The sequence below is a fragment of the Ranitomeya variabilis genome, chromosome 3, assembly GCF_051348905.1.
Source record: "Ranitomeya variabilis isolate aRanVar5 chromosome 3, aRanVar5.hap1, whole genome shotgun sequence".
Taxonomy (NCBI): Eukaryota; Metazoa; Chordata; class Amphibia; order Anura; family Dendrobatidae; genus Ranitomeya; species Ranitomeya variabilis.
The window spans coordinates 409,804,029-409,816,520 of record NC_135234.1 but is presented as its reverse complement, the minus strand read 5'-3'; the positions used below and the strand labels follow the sequence as shown (position 1 = coordinate 409,816,520).

The 12,492-nt window shown below is 46.6% G+C and overlaps 2 protein-coding genes across 3 annotated transcripts in view; one reads left to right on the top strand and one right to left on the bottom strand.

Moving 5' to 3' along the window:
* The window catches only part of AP2B1 (adaptor related protein complex 2 subunit beta 1), a 131,274-nt gene extending 128,480 nt beyond the window's left edge, over window positions 1–2,794 (bottom strand). Inside the window, exon 1 of one of the 2 annotated variants that reach the window (XM_077296260.1) lies at window positions 2,611–2,794. The gene's annotated coding sequence lies outside the window, so the exon portion shown is untranslated. The remainder of the gene's footprint in view (window positions 1–2,610) is intronic. The other variant, XM_077296259.1, reaches the window with a different exon arrangement.
* The window catches only part of PEX12 (peroxisomal biogenesis factor 12), a 40,913-nt gene continuing 31,207 nt past the window's right edge, over window positions 2,787–12,492 (top strand). Inside the window, exon 1 of the mRNA XM_077296261.1 lies at window positions 2,787–3,098. The gene's annotated coding sequence lies outside the window, so the exon portion shown is untranslated. The remainder of the gene's footprint in view (window positions 3,099–12,492) is intronic.

The window sequence follows — 12,492 nt, the reverse complement described above, 5'->3', positions numbered from 1 at the left end:
TCCTATAGACACAGTGGTAGTAGTGATTAATATATGACCCCCCACAGTGTATGGTGTGACGTATAGCGCCTCCTATAGACACAGTGGTAGTAGTGATTAATATATGATCCCCGCAGTGTATGGTGTGACGTATAGCGCCTCCTATAGACACAGTGGTAGTGGTGATTAATACATGATCCCCGCAGTGTATGGTGTGACGTATAGCGCCTCCTATAGACACAGTGGGAGTAGTGATTAATATATGACCCCCCACAGTGTGTGCAGTGACGTATAGCGCCTCCTATAGACACAGTGGTAGTAGTGATTAATATATGATCCCCACAGTGTATGGTGTGACGTATAGCGCCTCCTATAGACACAGTGGTAGTAGTGATTAATATATGACCCCCCCACAGTGTATGGTGTGACGTATAGCACCTCCTATAGACACAGTGGTAGTAGTGATTAATATATGACCCCCCACAGTGTATGGTGTGACGTATAGCGCCTCCTATAGACACAGTGGTAGTAGTGATTAATATATGATCCCCGCAGTGTATGGTGTGACGTGTAGCTCCTCCTATAGACACAGTGGTAGTAGTGATTAATATATGATCCCCGCAGTGTATGGTGTGACGTATAGCGCCTCCTATAGACACAGTGGTAGTGGTGATTAATATATGACCCCCCACAGTGTATGGTGTGACGTATAGCGCCTCCTATAGACACAGTGGTAGTAGTGATTAATATATGACCCCCCACAGTGTATGGTGTGACGTATAGCTCCTCCTATAGACACAGTGGTAGTAGCGATTAATATATGATCCCCGCAGTGTATGGTGTGACGTATAGCGCCTCCTATAGACACAGTGGTAGTGGTGATTAATACATGATCCCCGCAGTGTATGGTGTGACGTATAGCGCCTCCTATAGACACAGTGGGAGTAGTGATTAATATATGACCCCCCACAGTGTGTGCAGTGACGTATAGCGCCTCCTATAGACACAGTGGTAGTAGTGATTAATATATGATCCTCACAGTGTATGGTGTGACGTATAGCGCCTCCTATAGACACAGTGGTAGTAGTGATTAATATATGATCCCCGCAGTGTATGGTGTGACGTGTAGCTCCTCCTATAGACACAGTGGTAGTAGTGATTAATATATGATCCCCGCAGTGTATGGTGTGACGTATAGCGCCTCCTATAGACACAGTGGTAGTGGTGATTAATATATGACCCCCCACAGTGTATGGTGTGACGTATAGCGCCTCCTATAGACACAGTGGTAGTGGTGATTAATATATGACCCCCCACAGTGTATGGTGTGACGTATAGCACCTCCTATAGACACAGTGGTAGTAGTGATTAATATATGACCCCCCACAGTGTATGGTGTGACGTATAGCGCCTCCTATAGACACAGTGGTAGTAGTGATTAATATATGATCCCCGCAGTGTATGGTGTGACGTATAGCGCCTCCTATAGACACAGTGGTAGTGGTGATTAATACATGATCCCCGCAGTGTATGGTGTGACGTATAGCGCCTCCTATAGACACAGTGGGAGTAGTGATTAATATATGACCCCCCACAGTGTGTGCAGTGACGTATAGCGCCTCCTATAGACACAGTGGTAGTAGTGATTAATATATGATCCCCACAGTGTATGGTGTGATGTATAGCGCCTCCTATAGACACAGTGGTAGTAGTGATTAATATATGACCCCCCCACAGTGTATGGTGTGACGTATAGCACCTCCTATAGACACAGTGGTAGTAGTGATTAATATATGACCCCCCCACAGTGTATGGTGTGAGGTATAGCGCCTCCTATAGACACAGTGGGAGTAGTGATTAATATATGACCCCCCCAGTGTATGGTGTGAGGTATAGCGCCTCCTATAGACACAGTGGGAGTAGTGACTAATATATGATCCCCGCAGTGTATGGTGTGACGTATAGCGCCTCCTATAGACACAGTGGTAGTAGTGATTAATATATGATCCCCGCAGTGTATGGTGTGAGGTATAGCGCCTCCTCTAGACACAGTGGGAGTAGTGATTAATATATGATCCCCGCAGTGTATGGTGTGACGTATAGCGCCTCCTATAGACACAGTGGTAGTAGTGACTAATATGTGATCCCCGCAGTGTATGGTGTGACGTATAGCGCCTCCTATAGACACAGTGGTAGTAGTGACTAATATATGATCCCCGCAGTGTATGGTGTGACGTATAGCGCCTCCTATAGACACAGTGGTAGTAGTGACTAATATGTGATCCCCGCAGTGTATGGTGTGACGTATAGCGCCTCCTATAGACACAGTGGGAGTAGTGATTAATATATGATCCCCACAGTGTGTGCTGTGAGGTATAGCGCCTCCTATAGACAGTGACAGCATTGCTGACATACTGATGACATTTGACCTGACAGCCTTCCTCTGTATTCCGCTCACTGCATCCTCCCTCATTAGTACACATGGTGTCCGTAGCATAAAGCATCAGCCCAGACAGACATAGGGCATCACCGGCATATGACATCAGAGCCTTGCTGCCTCACACAGGCGGCTCCCTGAACCTCCCGTTATGCCGGGCTCACTGTCCCCAGCTTCACCCTGGTCGTACTCACCTACTGGAGAAACAAGGGCTCAGCAGCGGGGTGTAACTGGCAGCCGGAAAGAGACAAGCCCAGAGAGCGGAGACCAAGCTGCCAGAGTGCGGCTCCGGAAACCAAGAGCTTCTCCAGCAGAGAACCCACCTGCGTTTCAAACAGCGGAAATACGTCACCCGCTTCCTCCCTGCGTTCCACGAAAGAGCAGAGTCTGCGGTTCAAACACAGGAAGTCAACTTTCTGCGACTGTCAATGCCTGTGCCAAGCAGAGGACGCCTGCTAAAGCGCTGTTGTAAGCGAGGCGCAGGTTGTTTTGCTGATCTTCCTCCATAAGGCGGAGATAAGTGCAAAGTATCTCCCTGCTGTGAAGTGGCTGTGCTGCAGCAGCTGGGGCCATGCTGCGGGACGGCTTATTACCTGCTACACGTGTGCGCTCACCTTTAACCCTAGCATGCTCAGTGTGCCCTCCACCAGGAGTCCTGCAGTGAGCTGGCAGCCTGCATTCTGTGAGTATGTGCCCTCCTGTGAGAAGCATCACTGTGGGGGGCAATAACTGGGCGCCACCTGTCTTGTCAGTGGTCCCTTTCATTGTGGGTGTTGGTGCAGACTGTTCTAGGTGATGTAGGAATGGGAATTATGTAGGGAGCTAATCATGGCGGCGGAGAGACTGTGATCGCCCCCAGTGTGGGGGGCACGGGCATTTCCACACATCCCAATCCTGGAGGGTACAGTTCTTATGTTACGCCGTCACTTAGAGCAGTAGAGTAATAGAAGGCCCATGTTCCCGTATAATGTCCGCTCATCTGGTCTCATGGTGGCTTCCAAACACCCCGCTTGTTACTAACCCCTTCATGACCTAGCACCTTTCCATCATTGCCTCTTACGGCGTCCATTGTGCCATAAATGACTTGGCGACATCTTTAGGCTGCCGTTTGTTGTCTGGGTCCCCATATTCTGAAGCCGTAACGTTTCTATTTTTCCATTGATGGAGCTGAGTGAAGGCTTGTTTTCTGCATGGAGAGCTGAGATTTTTACTGATACCATGTTAGGGCTCATACGATGTTTTGTTTTTTGTGTAATTGTTTTTAAAAACTGCAATTCTGTCATTTTAGCGTGTAGGGTTTTTTTTTTCTTTTATATTAGGTAAATACTGTGTACAGTTTTGGCCTCTGGTGTATAAGGTGGACATGGTTCACCTAGAGCGGGTGTAAAGAGGCGCTATTGAATGTGTGAACTGCAGTACCGAGACAGGTTATCAAACGGGGTTATTCAGTTTGCCCCTAAGCCTTCACTTTTTCCAATCTTATTGCAAAGTACAAATATATATGAAGGGACAGAACAGAGCCTGAGACGGTGGCAATGGGGCATCCTCTATGTCCAGAGGAAAGAAGGGTTAACCCTAATCACATGCTGATTCTTTTCTGTAAGAGACATGAGTCTGTGGAACTCTGTCACATGCAATTGTAATAGTTGGTTCACTATCCAAACACAAGTTGTAGGAGAGCCTGGATGCCTTTCCTAAAAAAACTACAGGTTATAGGGAGTAAATTCTGTAATGGGACATTGATCAGAAGAACTAGTCTGATTGTCGCATGTTGAGTCAGGAAGGAATTTTTCCCCTAATATGGAGGCATTTAGCATCTGCCTCATGTTGTGTGTTTTTTTTTTTCTTTCCTCTGGATCAACGTGTTAGGCTAGTTTCACACTAGCGTTTGGCGTGGCTGCGGACTTCCTCAGTGAAGCCCCGCCCACTGACGCACCTCTTCATTCAGCTCCGCCTACGGCTGCATGTGTCCTGCGTACCCTCTTAAACATTGGGTTCGTAGGCCATGCCGATGTATGCGGGTGCCTCTGCATGCGTCGTTCTCACTCTGCGCCGAACGCAACATGTTGCAATTTTTTGCAGTCGGCGCAACATGAAAATGACGGAGACATCCGCATGGCCTGCGTACCCAATGTTAAAGGGAAAGTTTTTACCAGTCCAATGGGCGGTGTTTCCTCTTCATTTATCCACCCCTTCCGTCCCTGTTGTCCGCAATATGTTAGTGAATTAGAGTATGTGAGCGCCATAGTTGGCGCATGCGCAATGCAATCTTCGGTGGTGCACGCGCAGTATGCTTTGCCCAACTGCGGGCAAAGCCGAAAAGCATTACTGCGCATGCGCTCGAAGTATTTTGCTGTGTTGCGGGACATACAGCGCATGCGCAGTAATGCTTTTTGGCTTTGCCCGCAGTTGGGCAAAGCATACTATGTGTGCGCCACCGAAGATTGCATTTTGCATGCGCCAACTATGGCGCTCACATACTCTAATTCACTAACATATTGTGGACAACAGGGACGGACGGGGTAGAGAAATGAAGAGGAAATGCCGCCCATCGGACCTGTAAAAACTCATTTAAATATCCCGCCAATTTGAGGTGACAGGTTCCCTTTAAAGATGGGGTACGCAGGACGCATGTAGGCGGAGCTGAATAAAGAGGCGCGGCAGTGGACGGGGCTTCACGGAGGAAGTCCGCAGCCACGCCAAATGCTAGTGTGAAACCAGCCTTAGGCTATAGGTTGAACGCAATGGACTTATGTCCATGAAAAGGCGTGATTAATATTTTGAAGGTTTTTTTTTTGTGGATGGGGGGTTCCTCTTGGGGATTTAAACCTACAGTATGATTATCTGAGCTCTTGTTCTATATCAGTGTTCCCCAACTCTGGTCCTCAAGAGCCACCAACAGGTGATGTTTTCAGGATTTCCTTAGTATTGCACAGGTTATTGAATGCTTGCCTGTCCAGGTGATGCAATTACCTGTGCAATACTAAGGAAATCCTGAAAACATGACCTGTTGGGGACCACTGTTCTATATTCTGCAGTAGAACTATTTTGCAATATTTAGATAAAATCACAGCTTTCTCTGAAGCCCAGCCCGTTGAGACCTTCAGCAAGCCTCTAACTGACAAGGTAACTTATTAGGGAATTGAACGATGGTTTAGGCCAGTGTTCCCCGAACTCCTCTCCTCAAGAGCCACCAACAGGTCATGTTTTCAGGATTTCTTTAGGCCTCTTTCACACTTCTGTTTTTTGTCTTCCGTCAAAATCCGTCGAGTTTTGAAAAAACAGGATCCTGCAAATTTTCTGCAGGATCCTGTTTTTTTCCCATAGACTTGTATTAGTGACGGATGGCCATCCGTTTCATCCGTCATGCACTGGATCCGTCGGAAAATAGCAGTCCGTCGTTGAGAGAAAACGTTCAGAGGAATGTTTTTCTGCACGTCGGCAAATCGCTCAGCAACGGGTCCTGCGCTGTCCGTCGTCAGCTGTAATGGAAGCCTATGGACGCAGGATCCGTCGCTGACCGGCACACACAGGAATCCAGCGACATATCCCGTTTTCCTGCTCTTAGCATGCCCGGAAGGATTTTTCTTTTTCACTGCACTATGACGCACAGCCAACGACGGAAGTGTGAAAGAGGCTTTAGTATTGCACAGGTGATTGCATGCTTGCCTGTCCAGGTGATTCAATTATTACCTGTGCAATACTAAGGAAATCCTGAAAACATGACCTGTAGGTGGCTCTTGAGGACCGGAGTTGGGGAACACTGGTTTAGGCTATAGGTGCCTGGTATGGTGTACCCCTGCAATCTCACACTTTAAGGCTGCCGTCCCACTAGCAGTATTTGGTCAGTATTTTACATCAGTATTTGTAAGCCAAAACCAGGAGTGGGTGATAAATACAGGTTGTGCATATGTTTCCATTCTAATGCATCAGGTATTCTAGAATATGTATGTAGTTTATTTATGAAGATTTGAGAATTATGCAATGAATACACAGGATTCGGTCGGCCTGGTGCGACCAATCAGCGAAGCGTGGTTCAAATCCTGTACCAATTCGCGGCCGCACTGCGTCTGTCGCCGGGCGCGCCCGATCAGTGAAGCCAGGGCGAGCTCCAGGCTTTTGAGGGCCTCAGGCGAGAGAGTCTTACAGCCCACGCAGTGTATAGCGCAGCCCACGCAGTGTATAGCGCAGCCCACACCATATCCCTGTTAAAATAAAAAATTGTTATATACTCACCTTCCGGCGGCCCCCAGATCCAGCCCAGGCCTTTATCGATGCTCCTCGCGACGCTCCGTTCCCAGTAATGCCTTGCGGCAATAACCCGTGATGATGTAGCGGTCTCGCGAGACCGCTACGTCATCTGGGGTCATTGCGGCAATGCATTCTTGGAACCGGAGTGTCGCGAGGAACGGGAAAGGCTGTCATGGACGCCGGAAGGTGAGAATGATTTTTTTTTACCCTTCGCCATGACAGCACCCCACATGAGAGAGAGAGAGAGGGATCCGCCCATAGGAACCGGAAACCTACAGAATAAAAGGAGGCGGTCCCCTCTCCTCCTCAGTTTAGGTTTCCTGTTCCTATAGGAATCTGAAGTACCTGCAGTCCAAGAGGATTCCTGGGCCATGCACCCGCCTGCGTCGGTATCTGTGGGAACGGCAGGGGCTGCGGTTCCAGAAGCAGTGGCGGGGGAGCCCCTGCTTGCAGCCTCCCCCCTCGTCTGGCCAGCCATCCATGGTCCGGGTCTGGTCACCGCTGGTCCGCCCGGCTCCACGTGGACGCGCGCTGCAGCGACCGGCTTAATATCCACAGCCGCCGCATGGTACAGAGAGCGGCGCGTCTAACCAGGAAGTCGCCGGAGCACTTCCGGGTTGGGTCCGGGGAGGCAGGAGATTCGGCGCCAGTTTTAAAAGAGCGGCGCTGACGTCGGACCGGTGTGTATGAGATGGCTTCACCGGCCGGCGAAGCACACCTGCCTGCAGCTGAGCAGCGTTCTCCCAGCAAGGAGAGAAGCGCTAGGAGCAGCACTAAAAGTGGTGGTCGACCTCCAGAGAAGAGATCTACCACCAAACAGAAGGATCACTTGCCAAAAAATCCGCCTCCAGAACCGGTACCTGCCAGCTTCACTGGGTGAGTTTTTAAAAGAACTTCTTCCTATATGCTGATATATGTTCCTCCTGTATCCCCTTCCTCTAGACTAAGAAAAGGACACACAAGTCCAAGCACAAGGAATGTGCCTTATGTGCGCAGCCCCTCCCGGATTCTTATACCAAAAGGTTATGCTCAGAATGTATCATGCTAACCTTACGGCAGGAGAATAGGACTCCATCTGATGTTAGAGCCATAACCCGGGAAGAAATGCAGGGTTTGGCGCATACAAGTAGCACCAGTACCCGCCAACCAAGCAGGTCCCGATCTCCAGCAAGCTCAGAATCACAGGATGTACATAGATCCTCGGCCGAATCTGGATCCCAGCTGAGTTCATCCGAGAATGAAGGGGGGCTTTGTCTACCTAACAGCAGTGTAGACAACTTAGTAAAATCTGTCAGGAGCACAATGGGGTGCCCAGATGAGAAAGGGAAAAAAATCAGCTCAAGACATCATGTTTGCGGGGTTAGGACAGAAAAAACGTAGATCCTTCCCCGTCATACCCACTATTAACCCCTTCACCCCCAAGGGTGGTTTGCACGTTAATGACCGGGCCAATTTTTACAATTCTGACCACTGTCCCTTTATGAGGCTATAACTCTGGAACGCTTTGACGGATCTTGGCGATTCTGACATTGTTTTCTCGTGACATATTGTACTTCATGTTAGTGGTAAAATTTATTCGATATAACTTGCATTTATTTGTGAAAAAAACGAATATTTGGCGAAAATTTTGAAAATTTCGCAATTTTCCAACTTTGAATTTTTATGCCCTTAAATCACAGACATATGTCACGCAAAATACTTAATAAGTAACATTTCCCACATGTCTACTTTACATCAGTACAATTTTGGAACCAAAATTTTTTTTTGTGACGGAGTTATAAGGGTTAAAAGTTGACCAGCAATTTCTCATTTTTACAACACCATTTTTTTTTAGGGACCACATCTCATTTGAAGTCATTTTGAGGGGTCTATATGATAGAAAATACTCAAGTGTGACACCATTCTAAAAACTGCACCCCTCAAGGTGCTCAAAACCACATTCAAGAAGTTTATTAACCCTTCAGGTGTTTCACAGGAATTTTTTGAATGTTTAAATAAAAATGAGCATTTAACTTTTTTTCACACACAATTTATTTCAGCTCCAATTTGTTTTATTTTACCAAGGGTAACAGGAGAAAATGGACCCCCAAAGTTGTTGTACAATTTGTCCTGAGTACGCTGATACCCCATATGTGAGGGTAAACCACTGTTTGGGCGTATGGCAGAGCTCGGAAGGAAAGGAGCGCCATTTGACTTTTCAATGCAAAATTGACTGGAATTGAGATGGGACGCCATGTTGCGTTTGGAGAGCCCCTGATGTGCCTAAACACTGAAACCCCCTACAAGTGACACCATTTTGGAAAGTAGACCCCCTAAGGAACTTATCTTGATGTGTGGTGAGCACTTTGACCCACCAAGTGCTTCACAGAAGTTTATAATGCAGAGCCGTAAAAATAAAAAATCATATTTTTTCACAAAAATGATCTTTTTGCCCCCAATTTTTTATTTTCCCAAGGGTAAGAGAAGAAATTGGACCCCAAAAAATGTTGTGCAATTTGTCCTGAGTACGATGATACCCCATATGTGGGTGTAAACCATTGTTTGGGCGCATGGCAGAGCTTGGAAGGGAAGGAGCGCCATTTGACTTTTCAATGCAAAATTGACTGGAATTGAGATGGGACGCCATGTTGCGTTTGGAGAGCCCCTGATGTGCCTAAACATTGAAACTCCCTACAAGTGACACCATTTTGGAAAGTAGACCCCCTAAGGAACTTATCTAGATGTGTGGTGAGCACTTTGACCCACCAAGTGCTTCACAGAAGTTTATAATGCAGAGCCGTAAAAATAAAAAATCATATTTTTTCACAAAAATGATCTTTTTGCCCCCAATTTTTTATTTTCCCAAGGGTAAGAGAAGAAATTGGACCCCAAAAAATGTTGTGCAATTTGTCCTGAGTACGCTGATACCCCATATGTGGGTGTAAACCATTGTTTGGGCGCATGGCAGAGCTTGGAAGGGAAGGAGCGCCATTTGACTTTTCAATGCAAAATTGACTGGAATTGAGATGGGACGCCATGTTGCGTTTGGAGAGCCCCTGATGTGCCTAAACACTGAAACCCCCTACAAGTGACACCATTTTGGAAAGTAGACCCCCTAAGGAACTTATCTTGATGTGTGGTGAGCACTTTGACCCACCAAGTGCTTCACAGAAGTTTATAATGCAGAGCCTTAAAAATAAAAAATCATATTTTTTCACAAAAATGATCTTTTCGCCCCCAATTTTTTATTTTCCCAAGGGTAAGAGAAGAAATTGGACCCCAAAAAATGTTGTGCAATTTGTCCTGAGTACGCTGATACCCCATATGTGGGTGTAAACCATTGTTTGGGCGCATGGCAGAGCTTGGAAGGGAAGGAGCGCCATTTGACTTTTCAATGCAAAATTGACTGGAATTGAGATGGGACGCCATGTTGCGTTTGGAGAGCCCCTGATGTGCCTAAACATTGAAACTCCCTACAAGTGACACCATTTTGGAAAGTAGACCCCCTAAGGAACTTATCTAGATGTGTTTTGAGAGCTTTGAACCCCCAAGTGTTTCACTACAGATTATAACGCAGAGCCGTGAAAATAATTTTTATTTTTTTTCTCAAAAATGATTTTTTAGCACCCAGCTTTGTATTTTTACAAGGGTAACAGAATAAATTGGACCCCAAAATTTGTTTTCCAATTTGTCCTGAGTACGCTGATACCCCATATGTGGGGGGGAACCACTGTTTGGGCGCATGACAGAGCTCGGAAGGGAAGGAGCGCTATTTGGAATGCAGACTTAAATGGATTGGTCAGCAGCCGTCACGTTGCATTTGCAGAGCCCCTGATGTACCCAAACAGTACAAACCCCCCACAAGTGACCCCATATTGGAAACTAGACCTCCCAAAGAACTTATCTAGATGTGTTTTGAGAACTTTGAACCCCCAAGTGTTTCACTAAAGTTTATAGCGCAAAGCCGTGAAAATAAAAATTCTTTTTTTTTTTCACAAAAATGATTTTTTAGCCCCCAGTTTTGTATTTTCACAAGGGTAACAGGATAAATTAGACCCCAAAAGTTGTTGTCCAATTTGTCCTGAGTACGCTGATACCCCATATGTGGGGGGGAACCACTGTTTGGGTGCATGACAGAGCTCGGAAGGGAAGGAGCGCCATTTGGAATGCAGCCTTAAATGGATTGGTCTGCAGGCGTCACGTTGCATTTGCAGAGCCCCTGATGTACCCAAACAGTACAAACCCCCCACAAGTGACCCCATATTGGAAACTAGACCTCCCAAGGAACTTATCTAGATGTGTTGTGAGAACTTTGAACCCCCAAGTGTTTCACTACAGTTTATAACGCAGAGCCGTGAAAATAAAACATCTTTTTTTTCCCACAAAAATGATTTTTAGCCCCCCAAATTTTTATTTTCCTAAGGATAACAAGAGAACTTGGACCCCAGAAGTTGTTGTTCAATTTGTCCCGAGTACGCTGATAACACATATGTTGGGGTAAACCCCTTTTTGGGCGCACGGGAGAGCTCGGAAGGGAAGGAGCACTGTTTTACTTTTTCAACGCAGAATTGGCTGGAATTGAGATTGGACGCCATGTCGCGCTTGTAGAGCCCCTGATGTGCCTGGACAGTGGAAACTCCCCAATTCTACCTGAAACCCTAACCCAAACACACCCCTAACCCTAATCCCAACGGTAACCCTAACCACACCCCTAGCCCTGACACACCCATAATTCTAATCCCAACCCTAATCCAAACGTAAATGTAATCCAAACCCTAACCCTAACTTTAGCCCCAACCCTAACTTTAGCCCCAACCCTAACTTTACCTCCAACCCTAGCCCTAACCCTAACCCTAACCCTACCCCTAACCCTAACCCTAAACGTGACTGAAATACGTGGCACTGAAATACGTGGCACTGAAATACGTGGCACTGAAATACGTGGCACTGAAACACGTGGCACTGAAATACGTGATACGTGGCACTGAAATACGTGGCACTGAAATACGTGGCACTGAAATACGTGGCACTGAAATACGTGGCACTGAAATATGTGATATGTGGCACTGATACGTGGCACTGAAATACGTGGCACTGAAATACGTGGCACTGAAATACGTGATACGTGGCACTGAAATACGTGGCACTGAAATACGTGGCACTGAAATACGTGATACGTGGCACTTAAATACGTGGCACTGAAACACGTGGCACTGAAATACGTGATACGTGGCACTGAAATACGTGGCACTGAAATACGTGGCACTGAAATACGTGATACGTGGCACTGAAATACGTGGCACTGAAATACGTGGCACTGAAATACGTGGCACTGAAATACGTGGCACTGAAATACGTGGTACTAAAATACGTGGCACTGAAATACGTGATACGTGGCACTGAAATACGTGATACGTGGCACTGAAATATGTGATACGTGGCACTGAAATACGTGGCACTGAAACACGTGGCACTGAAATACGTGGCACTGAAATACGTGGCACTGAAATACGTGGCACTATGACTGTCAGAAAATGTTCATTAAACGGTTAGGGGTGAGGTTAGGGGTAGAGTTAGGGTTAGGGTTTGGATCCCTTTATCACCTTGATGGTGGTGGGTGGCTTTTCAGTGTGTTTAAATGCATGCGTTTTTAACGCAAACAAACGCATGTGCTTAAAAACGCAAGAAAATACTGCAGGTTGTATTTCTGAAAATGAACGCATGCAGAAAAAAAACGCATGCGTTTGAAAACGCGACCAAACGCGTACAAAAAATCCGCATGCGTTTTCAATGTTAAATATAGGGAAAAAACGCATGCGTTTTTTTGTGCAAAAAACGCTGCAGAC